General features: G+C 45.9%; 1 protein-coding gene across 2 annotated transcripts in view; it reads right to left on the bottom strand.

Moving 5' to 3' along the window:
- LOC119374136 (26S proteasome regulatory subunit 10B) overlaps positions 1-14,361 on the bottom strand; it is a 398,774-nt gene extending 384,413 nt beyond the window's left edge. The window contains exon 1 of one of the 2 annotated variants that reach the window (XM_037644199.2): positions 14,357-14,361. The gene's annotated coding sequence lies outside the window, so the exon portion shown is untranslated. Of the gene's footprint in view, positions 1-9,894; positions 9,900-14,356 lie in introns of those variants that run through there. The other variant, XM_049420451.1, reaches the window with a different exon arrangement.
- Between the last annotated feature and the right edge of the window lie 932 nt (positions 14,362-15,293).

Below are 15,293 nucleotides of genomic sequence, written 5' to 3'. Positions count from 1 at the left end.
TTTTCGCAGAATAACACGGGAAAAATTGGCCGCGTATCGGCGTGCTTCGCTGCAAATGTCGTCGAAGACGATAGTCGTCTGCTGGCCGTACTGCATGAGTCCTCCTCCTCTATGTTGAATCGCCGCATCTGGCTGATAGCGTCGCATTTGCAGCGAAGCTCAAAAAACACTAGCATTCTCCACGTAGCCTAAGAAAAAACTAGGGTCTTTAGAATTACGTATCTATTTATTTTCTAGTAAAGGAACACACCACCTAATACTTATGTATTGATGTTGCGCCTGAGATATGCGTAACGTTTGCTTGTTGATCGACAATGTTCACAAGTATGAACGGCGGTACCAGTTTAAGATGGCTGGGCGTTTCGCAAGTGGTTAAACTTTGGCCGGGAGGCTGAATCGGGTGACAGACAGACAAACAGAAAGACAGACAGACAGAGAGACCAAAATTTCTGCGTTTAAGTTCCCCAAGAAAGACTATCGTCTTTAAAAGTAAACTACAAATAACTTACAGACTGCCCTAGCAGTGATGTATGAAAAGAATGCTATGACAGTGTTTTACTTCCTTGCAGCTGCTATTAACGTATTTCAAAGCCCTGCACTTGGTGCACGCGGTTCATTATAATTTTATCTAGGTTAGTGTATTTACAACAAAGATAAGAAATTTAGCTTTTTTTTCCTGTATTTCTCTTGCTGTGGCAAGATGCTACTGTGCTGAAGACAGGTGCTACATATCCAGAAGCGTGTACGACTGGCTTTGTCGTTACAGCATGCTTTAAATAATATTAGACAGCGCAGTCAAAACAAAGTGAAGAGAGCGTTCTGTTCTCTGTCTCCTCTCTTCCTATTGCGCTCCCTGTTGAAACTGAACTCCTCTTGCAAATCACTTTCCTGGCTACAATATCTGCTACAAAAACACCCTTGATGATCCTCATTGTATTTGCAGAAAAAAACAGGTGCAGTACAACGCTGCTGAACAAACGTTCATCGTACCCAGTATGTCCGCTCAACCGTTTCCACCATCTGCCCCTTTTTACAAGCAATTACCGTAGGTTAAAGCGTAATTGTTAGAGAAGCATGCGCCAACAAAACGTATATATTTGCCATATAAAACGCCTTGCTGGCGATTCTATGTTCAGGCAACACCACCTAGTTTATTGGCTCGGGCCATTGTAGGCCCGATCGGCGGTCGGGCCGGGTAGGTGAAACTTTTTCTCGGGTTAGGGCCGGGCCCGGGTCTCGCTTTGAGTCACCGGGCCGGGTTTGGGCGCGTAAAGTTGAATGAGTTCCGGGCCCGGGCCAAGAATCACAGCCCGTGCAGTGCTCTACTCCAAAGTACGAAAAGTACACTTTGAAATCTGTGACGACACGTGCGGAGATTTTCGGAGCAAGATATAAAAATGGTACTTCGACCTTGACTTTCTTCTCTCTTAATAAACATATGATGGTGAAGTTAGTAAGATTAGAGTTCTCAGAGCACAATTTATCCATCTAAGCCGATACATTCTTTCAATTTATTGTCCCTTTAATGTGCACTTTCAATTATTAAAATTGTTTAAATATGTCACATCGTGAACGTTGCCAGTAAAATCGGTGTCAAAGAAGTCTTACTTCGAGAGCCGACTCTACGTAGGGTGCGTAATGTACGACTCTGTACGCGTAGTCGTACAAGTTGAGGATGCCCAAGTGGACGACGTTCCGCTGCCGAAGGTCGGCAAGCTGCTGGGACACTTCGCTCGTGAACTGCCAGTCCACTACAAAACTGCGAATGAAATTAATGATTAGAATAAATAGAGAGGTGAGCTAGTAGGTACGTATAGTCATGTTAAAAGACATGACTACGTACCAGTGTTTGCACGGTCCGTCTTTTAACAACAAATAAGTCAAGACACCACAAACACCAACTAACAATAACTGAAAAGGCGCAGAGCAGCGGAAAAGAAAGCAGGCACGAAAACTTGTCTGCGCATGCGCAGGTAAGAGGCGACACCTATCAATCCGGCACGCGTGGGGGGTCTAAGTAGACCCCCCACCTGGTTTATGCAAATTAATGGACGCCAACGGTCGATTAACTTGCATAAAGAAGTCGAATGCCTTAACAGTTACCTGGGACAGGGACAGTGACGGTTGTAGGCGGAGCTCACATTTTGTTAAGTTTGAACTGATTATAGTGACGGCCCGTTCATAGCCATGTACATAAAGTGAAAAGGGTTGTAGAGACAGGGCAGCCACCTCCCCTAATCATCAAAGAGCGCAAAGACTGTCCACACCCTTATTCAGTCGGATCTGTCGCGTCATAGCTTAAGGCGCAGGGTTATGACCATAGGTCGGCAAACTAACTCATGAGTCGACTCACTCAGACTCACTCGAGTCAGATCGTGCCGTGAGTATGAGTGAGTCCGGGTGAGTAATACTGTCACCAGGCTAACTGATAGATGGTATAACACACAGGGTGAAGAAACAAAACAGGGACGTTTACTCCAGAAAAAGGCCGACACCCAAAAGCGCGCGCACACCGATTAACTTCGTTCTTCTCTTCCCAGGGGCTGGCCAGAACAGTTGCCAGCCTACCTCGCGTCAATACGTTGGTGAGCTTGAGCCCGAGTGAGTCCAGCTGAGGAAAATTTTACTGAGTCCGAGTGAGTCTGGTTGAGGAAATTATTTGTCAGCCTGCCTCCGAGTGAGCCCTCGGAGCAAAATACAGTCAAACCTCGGTGATACGAATCTCGCGGGGTTACCAAAAATATTCGTATCATCCGAAATTCGTGTCACCAGAAAACATGGAAAATTAGTATGCGACAAGAAAAAGTTGGCTTACGTTATGATTTAGTGTTTCTCAGGGCCGCAGCGACGTCACGAACAGCTCTGAATGATTGCCAGTGAAGTTTTTAGACGCCAACGATCATACTTGTACTCGTAAATATACAGTACATGCGCGCGTGTGTAATTAATGAACCAGATGTGTTGCGCCCCGTGACCGCTAGTAGCCCCTTCCTACTCTTACTACGCTTTTCTGCAAGACACCGGGGTACTGCGGCGAGAATAACCGAAGAAGCGCTTTGCACACGATAGATAGAGGCCAAGCTCCTTCGCCAAGACCGTCCGCTTCGTCTCCTGGGGTCTTCGTCCACGTTTCATGGGACTTCATGACGGACCCGCAGTGCAAGTTTCAGTCTTGTTTCATAGAACGTCTGATTGCGGGGACATGGTTTGCATCGACGTGGCAGGCACGTGTTAACACAGTGCAACGACGCTGCTGGCTCGAGCACAGGAGCACGTGTCAATGCGTCGAAAAGAAAGAAGCGTGACGTCAACGTCATGAGTAATCTAAACGCGAAGGCGCATAAAGGCCTCCAATATTCGCGCGCACGATCTCGGAGGCAACGACGCACCGTTGATGGTCGCGCAGCGTGCATGCCCGCGCCCGCGCGTAACTGCCGCGTCTTCCGCGACAGCGCGGGCAGCACCTATTCGTACCTGTGCGCCATCGTACGTTCGTATCAAACGTCGCGGTGTGCAAATCGGTTCGCAACAACCGTACTCCAATACATTGCAGGCTAATGGGCTTTGGCCGGGACCACAGAAAAATTCGTATCACCCCGAAATTCGTACGAGCCGTGATCGCATCACCGAGGTTTTACTGTATACTTCTTGAGTGAGCCTGAGTAAGCTCCAATTTTTTCGCCGACCTATGGTGAAGACCATGCAGCCATTTGACAATAATTACGGCCAAGGGTCGTTGATATCGCATTAAAAGTTCTATTTACTTGTCATGTTTGTCCCCTTAACGCCGGGTATCAAAGCAGGCCGTTGTAACAAGGACGCCATTGCTTTATTTTTTATTTTTTGCATCAATTGGGACGTTTCTTTTCTTTCGTACACGAAAAATGGGGGGCGATAGGGGGTACGGGGGGTGCTGCGGTGGAACTTCTTCCCCCTGAAGGATGGGGAACCCCAGGCGCACCCATTGCCGCCACACTTCTCTCAACCGTCAATAAACCTCTCACCGCGCGTCGAAGGAGATCCCACAGGTGGTCCTTGAATATACTGTTCCGCAGACGGTGGTGAACGTCTCATAGCTATCCATGTCGTCAACCGCCGCAATACGCTTGTTGTCCACGCGAACGTGCGTGTACATAATGATGTCACAAAGGTTGTCATCCGGGTACAGTGATGCCAGCGTTGCTGTCTCGGAAACCGAACAGAGTAGAGGTTGCGGCGTGTTTGTTGCTGCGCAAAGGAGAAACTTTGGAAGCACTTTCGAGGAATCGCTTTCATAAAGCTATTAAAGCTCTTTCACACCGGCGGCTAGCAGCCGTCCGCGGCCATGTGCGACTGGCGACCAAAAAGCGACTCAAGGAGTCCGATGTTCGCACCTGCGTGCGACTTACGCCCGTCGTCACACAGAATTCACGTCTGCTCGCAGTGCTATTGCCCCGAAAAATAAGCTGACGTCCTGTTCCTGCGCATCTGATTGGTTCAGAGAATTGCGGCTGCAGTCGTGTGACTGAAAAATCAAGCAGCGATCGACTGAGCCAAAGTACCCGCTTTGCGACAAAAGGGGCCATTTGCGGCCTCTTGCGACCGGTCGCGCGAGCGGTGCCAGTCGCAAGTGTGAACAAGCCTTCACACCAATGCTGCCAAACCTTAGTGAACTGTTATCCTCAGAGGCTCAGGGAAGGATCGCTGCGATCCAGTATCAGGATGACTTTCTTTTATGCTCTGCTTGCTGGCACAGCCGCTCGTACAGCCAATGCGCAAAGCATTTACTTACTTTCCTTTGTGGGTAATGACACTCGCTGCGTCGTTTACAATGTACATACGTTCATGCAGAAAAATCTCACACGGAGCTTGCGTGCGCATATATATATATATATATATATATATATATGTATATATATATATATATATATATATATATATATATATATATATATATATATATATATATATATATATTTATTTATTTCTTGTTGAGAACTTACAGACAATAATGATAAGGAAAGTATAGGGGGTGTTATTTGTAGTAATTAGAATACAAATGTGAAGAAAGTAAAGTGGACGAAAAGATAACTTGCCGCCGGCAGGGACCGAACCTGCGACCTCCGAATAACGCGTCCGATGCTTTACCACTGAGCTACGGCGACGGTCATCCTCTCGTTCACTTTATGGGATATATATGTGCATTTAAACCTAGGAGCGTTAGTCAGCGCCGATCGCAGCCATGGCGGCGAGTGTGGAACACTCTTTTTTCGGCCTTTTTGGCGTCACGTAGCACGTGATTCATTTACGTGCAGGCAGCTGACCAATAATCCCTCGCATACTACCTGAAGGCATCATGTCTGCCAGAACGAGACCCTCGCTATGAATGAAAGAAAGATTACTTTTAAGGGCTCGTTTTTTCTTTGTTAGACACAATATTAATGAGAACTAACAGACAGCAATGCCAAGGCAAGTATAGGGGGTGTTATTTGTAGTAATTAGAATATAAATGTGAAGAAAGTAAAGTGGACGAAAAGATAACTTGCCGCTGGCAGGGACCGAACCTGCGACCTTCGAACAACGCGTCCGATGCTCTACCACTGAGCTACGGCGGCGGTCATCCTCCCGCCCACATTATGGGGTATATATGTGAATTTAAACCTAGGAGTGTTAGTCAGCGCAGATCGCAGCCATGGCTGCGATCGGCGCTGACTAACACTCCTAGGTTCACTCGCCGCCATGGCTGCGATCGGCGCTGACTGTTATAACACTCCTAGGTTTAAATTCACATATATACCCCATAAAGTGGACGGGAGGATGACCGCCGCCGTAGCTCAGTGGTAGAGCATCGGACGCGTTGTTCGAAGGTCGCAGGTTCGGTCCCTGCCGGCGGCAAGTTATCTTTTCGTCCCATTTACTTTCTTGACATCTATATCTTAATTACTACAAATAACATCCCCTCTACTTTCCTTGCAATTATTGTCTGTTAGTTCTCATTATTATTGTGTCTAACAAAGAAAAACGAGCCCTCGAAAATTAGCTCCTTTCTTTTATATATATAGATATATATATACACACACAATCAGGAGAGTCAAAATTAACCGCGGTAGTATAGTTTCTTACATGCAGTGGAGCCTACTGTAGACGTTACTTGGACACTTTGCGTGGGCGAGGACACTGGGCCTTCAGTGAAATTGTCTCCAGTGCTTTGAGTGCTCTGTGAGTGTATCTGCGTAGGCGGGGAGCTTGGGGTACTTTGGGTTGTATGAGCGTGTGTCGGCAGAACCTGGAAAATTGCCATAGGTGAATGGACACAGTTATAATAATAAGCCTATTGTTTGTGTCATTTGAAACTTATTGCTGGCTGCATGCCAGTTATCAATTTATTTGAAAAGCGAAACAAGAACACTATTCCATTATATGTTGCAGTGGTTCTTTGAAAATCATGTTTTGCTTAGGAATGATTACTGTAACGAAAAGTAAGCCCTGCAGCCACCACCATTGCCTGAAAACCAGACCCTGTGAACGAGAAGGTTCTCCCGAAATTATCTCATATATTTTCCCTGCAGAACAGTTACTGAACACATATACTCCTTTACAAGCTCTTCGCTTTGATGCATCGGTTAATATTATTAGTGTAAATATTCCAAAATTACATAGACCAATATAAGCCAACCAGCAAAAAAGGCGACAATACACTCTAAACTTGATAACGGAGAGATACGATTTCGTACGCATATAGTAAGGGTTACCAAGTGTAGAATGTATACACTCAAAATTTGGTAACCCTTACTATAGGTGCACAAAATCGCAGTTACCCTAGTTTAGCGTGTAGGCCTAGTTAACAGGAGCGGGAGAGGGGGGGGGGGCGCTCTTCCACCTTCTTACGAGGAGTGGGGAGCAGACCCTTTTTGAAAGCGGCGACTGGCGGTAACCCAATGGCAAATGCAAAAACTGCAGCGATGTTTCTTGGAGCACATGAGAAACGTAATAATATATTTTATTGGGATATCAATTACAGTTAAAACTCGATCTGACGAAGCGATTGGCACGCTCGAAATATTTACTTAGATGGAGAAGTTCGTAAAATCGAGAAAGAGATTTTTCAGCTCTTCGAAATCTAAAATTGTAACGTTGCGACAACCAAAAGCTTCCACGTCATTGTTCTTGCCACCAATCTACTCCTGGGCACGTCAAACTTCCTAAGTGCAGCGATGCGCTGCATGCGCATAGACGAATGACACAAGAACACAAAACGGATAAGGACCTTGCGCTCCCTTTTGTGTTACTGAGTCATTCGTCTCTGTGCGTCTCTGCTGCGCATCCTTACCCTTCAGTATGCCATACCAACCAGCCCCAGTTGAAGCACTTTTAAATGAACATTCCTGTATCGCCCGGACATGGGGGGCACCATGTCAGGGCGATGCAGGTCAGAAAGAAGGCTACGTCAAGCATTGGCGGGCGAACGATACGCGGAGAACGAACACGGTGATTGTGAGTGCAGGCCGAGTCAGAAAGTTGCAAGACGACGATTAGTGCCACGAAATCAAGAAAACAACCACCGCCCACCGTATACCGCCATACGGTACGTAAGAGCGCTACTGACTGCCGAGTCCTCCTGCCCCATGTGGCATGCAGCCTCGTCCAACTAAAGCTACGGGGTCGCGAGTAGAGCTCCTAGACGTTTTAATGCGACAGCGTTAGAGCGCACGCTCTGAGAGAAGAACCATGTCTGCAATAGTGGAAGAAAATCGCCGCTTTTTTTCCTCGGGTATTTCTGGAAAAACTTCGTTAAATCGGTTTTGACGGCCAATCCAGTTAGTTAATTCAGATCGATGATAACACTGAGCCCTACGGGTGTTTGCTGGTGAATCAAAATTTCTTCGTTAAATTGGGAACATCGTATAATCGGGTTTCGTTGGATCGAGTCTAACTTATATGGCCACAACATCGCATTTTTGTTGTCGCAGTCGCTGTCAGCACCGCCGTCGCCGTGAGGTTCCGTACAATGTCGAAAGGCGAGAACATCGACCCACTCGTCGCATGTTCCATGTGCCGGTGAAAGCGTGAGAGCGCTTCCGTCGATCGCTGATCAAGCGGAAAGACGCCTGCCTTTTTCTTTCGCTGAAAAGGCTTATGGGGGGGGGGGGGGGGCTGCGTGGCTCCGACAGGCACTGCGTACTTAGAACGACCGGGTGTGTTATCGCGCTCCCTTTCTTGAAAGGAATAAGCAGACTGCTGATACCTTTGTACGTACTGTGTTGTAACCGCGCAGTTTGCGTCGAAACGATAGACAACACGAAGATTATTTCGCTCACTACAGCGGCCACGTGTCCGTACGCCAGAGCTTTGTTGAATTATGGCAGGTCGGATGCAAGCTGCTAGCCTTATGTCATATACTATTCCAACATGTTGCTATCCCATTCACTGCTTCGCCCTTGGGCCGTAACTGCGTCTTTTTGTTGCACGTACTGGACTAGTGCACGGAAGATTCGGTTTCGTGTCTCGACTGCAGACGAAGAAGATTTGCTGTGGCGCGAGCCACCGGCGTGACGCCTTCATGGAACCGCGTGACGGCGTTGGGAAGGAGTCTTTCGATCAGCAGAAATCGTCAAAGAGTGCGCCTTCGCATAGACACGCTCAAGCGAGGGGAGCAGCGGAAGAGTAGCCGTGAAAAGATGCACATCGCAGAGTATGGCATGCGACCCCCCCGCCCCTTTGGTAGGTTTTTGTACTGCACATGATAATTTATTGCGATAGCAATTATATGGACAGTCTCGGCTGGATTTTGCCGTCGCCGTCACCGCCGTCATGCGCGGTATATGTATAAGTATGTATATATATACCGAAGTCCCAAAGAAAAATAAACCAGAAAAAATCCTTTCGAAGCGCGGAATCGAAACAGCGACCTCTCGTGCCGCAGCGCGTGACGTTAACTACTACGCCAGAAAGCGCAGATCCTTCAGGTAGCTAACGGCGAGCGTTATATGCACACCCTTTACCGCTGGCAGGACTCAGAGACGGCAGGCGCCTATAAGCGTTTCTTCATTACCAGCGAGATGACGCGAGGAGCGCGACGGGCGGATTTAAAAGTTGTCGGCTCTCTCGCTCACTTCTTCTTATATTTGCGCAAGGAGAACCTTGCCCTTCCGCTGTCTACTCGCGCGGTTTTCATGCGGTGAGGGGAAGAGGGATGTTTCGAGTTTTCACCGTGTAGTCCGCGCTCATGTTACGGAGCGTACGAAAGTCACTCGAGCTCAAGGGACGCCGCTAAACGAACAAACAGAAGATGAGCGCGAACTATCAAGGGTCACGGCTCGACACTTGAAGCACGCTAGTTTCCTTCGCTGCTTCGGCCGCCTTTGCAACAGGAGCGCTGTTCAAACTGAGAGCATCCATTGGCAAGCCTCACTTCGTATAGCATTAGTTTCTTGCTATCGCATTCATTGATTCGCCCTTGCGGCGAAACTGTGACTTTTTTGTACTGTTCGTACTGCGCACATGATCCTAGAAGCACCTCGCTCATTTGGGGCGAGGTGCTTCTAGAAAACGAAATGCTCAGTAACTTTGAACGAGAGGTGACCGTGTGTCATTCAGTTTAAGAGTGACTTTGCGCCACATTCACTGCTTTCATTCTTAAGGTGCTGGAAAACACCTTCAGTGCAGAAGGGGTTTTATTATAGGGATACATATTATGGAACCATATAATCGGAGTAGAAAGTTTACTTCTGTTATGACAAATCTGAATCTGTATTGGATATACACTGTTTGTCCCACATAGCAAAAAAAAAAGGAACCGATATATTCCTTCAGGCGTGCGTAACTGTGTTCAATGGTGCCAGTTCCTATTCAGACTGATATACAATATCGACGTGCACGCGATACACAGAGACACTAAATATACTAAAGCAAAACTCTCTTTTTTCAACATGAACAGTCCATGCTCAGCATAATAGCAACGGAATTCCTTGAAATCGAGATAATTTATCTGAATTCTGGCAGCAATAATTTTTACTGGAACGCTTATTGAAGTGAATTGAAGTGAATAGCTTTCGACAGAAAACTTACGGGAATTGAGCGATTTTCAGGCGCCTCAGGCACAATGAGTTCAGGGGAAGGCGAGCCTCCGCCACCGCCTCCACCCCCGCCTCCACCGCCCCCGCCACCGCCTCCGCCGTAGCCGCCGTACTCGCCTTCATCCATTTCAGCTGGACCAAAATAGATTAGATAGATCGATTTTCTGGGCGCCATATCTGCCAATGTCAAGATGGCAACCGATGTCATTGTTTCTTTACGCACGCAGCGATCCGCTATAAACTAGAGCAAAAGAGCTCCGCTGTAACAAGAATCTAAATGGTCCACCGCGGTGGTGTAGCGATCGCGGTGCTCGGCTGCTGACCCGAAGGTCGCGGATTCGATCCCGGCCGCGGTGGTCGCATTTCGATGTAGGCGAAATGTTGGAGGCCCATGTCCTGTGCGCTGTCAGTGCACGTTAATGAACATCAGATAGTCAAACTTTCCGGAGCCATCCACTACAACGTGCTTCATAATCATCTCGTGGTTTTGGCATGGTAAACCCCAGATATTATTATATTAGAACCCAATTGAAAAAAAAAAACGTCTTCTTCACTATAGTCTTCTATTGCGGAAAATGAGAAGACGTGAGTTTACGACAGATATTTCGCTTTTTCTTTTGGTTTTGTGTAACAATATCAAGAAAATTTGCGACACAGGGGAGGTACTGCACAGGTGACAAGGCGTTTCCTTTCCCGTAATGTGGTCATTATTGCAGAATAGTCCCGATAGCTACAAAACGCGGTGGTTCAAAATTATTACTGTTTCGAATGGTTTCAAGGTGTAGGGCTTGGCAAACTAAGAATGAGAAAGGAAACATAGTCACCATCATTGCCGAAGACGAAGAGGACCAGGCCTACCAAGATGACTCCTATGGTCAAAAGGCAGCAGGCCATTACGAACCACACCTTGATACCACTGTGGAAGCGAGAAACAAAAAGATTTCGTGAGTCGGTCTTGCACAGTAACGGTGACTTGTAGTGCCAACATTAGACGGATGAAATAGTTCGATTGGCATGTTTTAGAGAAAAGTAAACTATACGACGTGGTTGCGAGAATTCTATGCGGATTATGAATTTCAAACACATATGTATTGCAATATTATAAAGCAGAACAACGTAGGGTTCTGCACGAGCTTTATTCTTACAGGTACGACATGAATAAGCTTGAGTAGATCGATTCATTTTATCAGCACTCTCGTCCCCAGTGCTTTTCCAGAAAGGTGTTTCACCGGCGGTCGCATTTCCATTAAGGCAAAATGCTAGACGCCCGTGTACTGTGCGATGTCAGTGCCGCCTTTCACTATGGCGTGCCCCATAATCATATCGCGGTTTTGGAACGTAATATCGCCGATATTATTATTAGAAAGGTGTTGCACTCATGAAGGCAGGGATGCGCATACTTCTGTGTCATCATCTGCCATCATGTATATATATATATATATATATATATATATATATATATATATATATATATATATATATATATATATATATATATATTAGATTGAACGGACAAACGTACGAACATTTATTTGTTCCAACGTTTCGGCCGCGTGAATACCTCACGAAGGCCCTGACCAGTGAAGGTATTTCCTGACGTAGGCCTGACCCCGGCGGAAACGTTGTTGGATCAAATAAAAGCTTTCGTACGTCCATCCTCCGTTCTATCGACTACCTATGAATCTCTGGATCCACTGCCGACAATACCTGATATATATCATCATCATCATCATCATCATCATCAGCAGCAGCAGCAGCCTGTCTACGCCCACTGCAGGGCAAAGGCCTCTCCCATGTTCCGCCAATCAACCCGGTCCTGTGCTTTCTGCTGCCACGATATATATATATATATATATATATATATATATATATATATATATATATATATATATATATATATATATATATATATATATATATATATATATATATATCGCTTATCCAGCTCTTACTTCCAATATAAGTAGGCGGGAACCATTCTATAACCATTCTATAATTTCTTTCACCGAGAATTTCACTCGTTTTTCTTCTTTCTGTCTCTTTCTTTTTTCTCGCTCTCTCAGCTCTCGTCTTTATCCTTCTCTATACTCAGTCTCTCACACATCATGGTTATTGCATCCCACGCCGGACAAATCGGGGCACGTGTACTGGGAACGAAGCAGAAGCGGAAGAAGATGACGAAGAGAAGGTGACGTCATCACGTGATGATTTTTTTGCATCACTCGTGTTGACGTCGTTGACGGAGGACGCCGGTCAATTTTCGCGTTTGAAGAGGCATCTAAAGCTTTCGCCTTAATGAATAATTGCATTACGGATTTTGTTCCAGTGGTTGCCAAAATATGACTCATGTACGCACTAAGGTTTGGACACATTTGAAATTTTACTCCACCACAGTTCGTCGTCATACTCTGATGTTAATTACCGAGCAATAAGCGATAACCTGGCCTTGCTTAGGCTTTCCACACCATACTGCCGACAGCGAAACGCTTGCGATATTCTCTCCGAGGTGTTCAACAAAAAAATATTTAAACAAAAGTTGGCGCTTACACGGCAACTTGTTCGGACAACACTGCTAGGTGTGTGCGAATAAGGAATTTTAGAACCGAATCCAATACAAATCGAGTAGTGATCACACCTAATCGAATACGAATACGAAACGAATGCTATTCGAATAGATTTCGAATAAAGAGACAACCGTTTTCGAAGCAGCTCTAGAATTTCATAAGAATTTATTTACAAAAAATACAAAGTAAAGTTTAACAACGGAACATTATGATTACTTTTAACCCAGAGAAACTACTACAATTACGTAAACTGACGTAAGCCCGTATGCATCAACGTCCGGAGCATTTGGGATATCTTGTAACTATACACTGAGAGAGAGAAACGAAGAGGAAAGGGAGAGAGGTGCCGCAGTGACTACAGTATGCAAGGTGGCCCTTTGTCACCAGCCCTTAAATTAAACTAAGCATAAGATGATCAAACACCGCACACGCACAGCTAAATATTTAATGAAACAGATAGACCACTTATCACATAAAGGTGCTTAGTACAAAAGGCAAGTAAGTATCATTGCTGAATACTTCATCCGCAAGAAACTTTGCATCAACGCAATGCTTGCGCCTGTGATTAGTCGTGTAAACGTGTGCGAAAATTCTGCTTCTGTATCCGAGGTCTGCAGCTGCAGCTGTAGACCCCGCTGCCCAATGAAAAATATCATGGTATTGATAGTTGATTGGCGACACGTTTGCTTCGATGGCCCTGCTGTCTAAAGCAAAAACGCCTTTATGCGGTGATCAATATAGCCTCGGTAGCCCCTTAAAACCGAGGGCTGCATGCACCTCGGTAAATGAATTGTTAAAAGAAGTAAGAATGACCCTTCCCTGTCCCTGCGTGTCGTTACTTCGGGGATTTCCCCTGCGTGCAGATTATTCGAAAAATATTCGGTATTTAGACTATGCACTTGTCGAGTCGTTATTCGAAACTTTCGAATATTCGCACACCCCTAAGATACATTGTACTGTAGGAGACTAACCCTTTCTTAGGTGTACCAATATTCGTATGAAATGATTGTGTGTTGCTGCTTAGCATTTTGACCACTTGAAAAAGAAAAAAATGTATGGGCAGGGGAAACCACTGACTTGCTCACATAAGAGAATGCGTTGCGCTTGTTCGTGAAAACAGTGAACAGTTCTTATTTGCCAGGCATGCAAGTTGGTTACGCATAATATAAACGAAAATTTAAAACGGCTTTACTACCAACTACAACAGCAAGGTTATAACTGTTTATATTTCATCCACAAAAATTTGGAGCTTCGAAAAAAAAAAAACGTAAGCGTCGCAGAAAACACAGTTGGGATGTCTGGGAACAAGTTGTTCAGAAGTACTCCGCTACTTCGCTTGGTGAAAACCTACCAAACTTTCTAAAGCCCAATACAGAGGAACACTGATCACACGTACGTTCCTCCTGGCGGTCGGTCGTCAATCCTCCTCACTACCGGCATTTCTTTGGCCACTAATGCGTTCCTGCAGAACATGTAGAACAAAGAATAATAGTTACTGGGCAGCGCAAAACGCTTGTTTATGAATACAGGGAACGTTACATACTTGTCGGCCTGTAAGAACGCTATGAATAATATGAATTCACTTCCAAAACGAGTTAGTGCTCACCACTACGACAGCAAGGCTATGAAGAATTGTAAATATTCTAGGGAAATATGGAGCTCCGAAAAAACAAATTGTGCGCAGCTGCACTCTATGTGAATGCTGGGGAAGCACAAAGCACGCCCCGTGCCTGTGTTTCTCTTTTCGCAGCATTTTTTCGCGCCAGCAAGTCGGGATCGGCTCGATACCGGCGTTTCGCTTGTGCTTCTCTGGTTGTCACCTTCGGATTCTCGTTACGTTGTTGCCATTTCGCTGCTGTGTCCTGTTCTACTATAGCAGGGTCGAGCAATTCCTCTGTTCGCTTAGTCCTGATGACGGGATCCGCTCTTCGTCGGCCCTGCCGTTCTCAGCCGAGCGCGCGCTGTCGTTCTCGGCGAGCCTCCTCAGCGGCGTCCATGGCTTGAGTTAGGTACCCGTTTTTTAAAATAAGGAAAAATAAAAGGGGGAAGACCGTTCCACGTGCGTATTCGGGGCTTAAAGCCAATGAAAAATAAAAAAAATAGGGGAAAGATCACAGAGGAACATTTAGAAAATAAAGACCAATTGGTAAAAATATGTGTAAAAGAACTGGAGGATAAGCAAGCAACGTGAATTCGCGGGGAGGATAGGTTTTCGGGAATGGAATAGGTAGTCGAATGTGATGAATTATAAGCCGAATATGACACCTGCGGATACCTTGCGGTTTTGTTATTGCAAATGCAATGTTAGGGTGCTGAGTGATGTTGGGGATTGCGAAATTTTGAGAAGTGAGCATACCGATCTGCCAGTTGATGCTGGAGCAGTGGTACGGTTTACATTTACTGTGCATTAGAAAAGAAGTAGACGGATGCGACTTGAGGTGTTGTGGAGGCGCATGACAGATGAGATAAACGCATTGGTAAGCAGCGACGGTGGTGGTGACAGTTAAGACAGGCCGGCATGGTTGTTCCAGGATGAGGTGGTTGGATGAACGCCAGGCACGCCAAGCTGCTTGGATGGATGCTATGAGCGTCCCCTTTAAAACGGGGCGGTGACATGTCTGCCACCAGGCTCGAAGAAAAAAAAAAGAAAAAAAGCTTCCTTGTTTCATGTTGG

Source organism: Rhipicephalus sanguineus, chromosome 11 (assembly GCF_013339695.2).
Source record: "Rhipicephalus sanguineus isolate Rsan-2018 chromosome 11, BIME_Rsan_1.4, whole genome shotgun sequence".
Lineage (NCBI taxonomy): Eukaryota > Metazoa > Arthropoda > Arachnida > Ixodida > Ixodidae > Rhipicephalus > Rhipicephalus sanguineus.
Note: the sequence above shows the minus strand (reverse complement) of the source record. Positions and strands in the feature narration are given on the sequence as shown.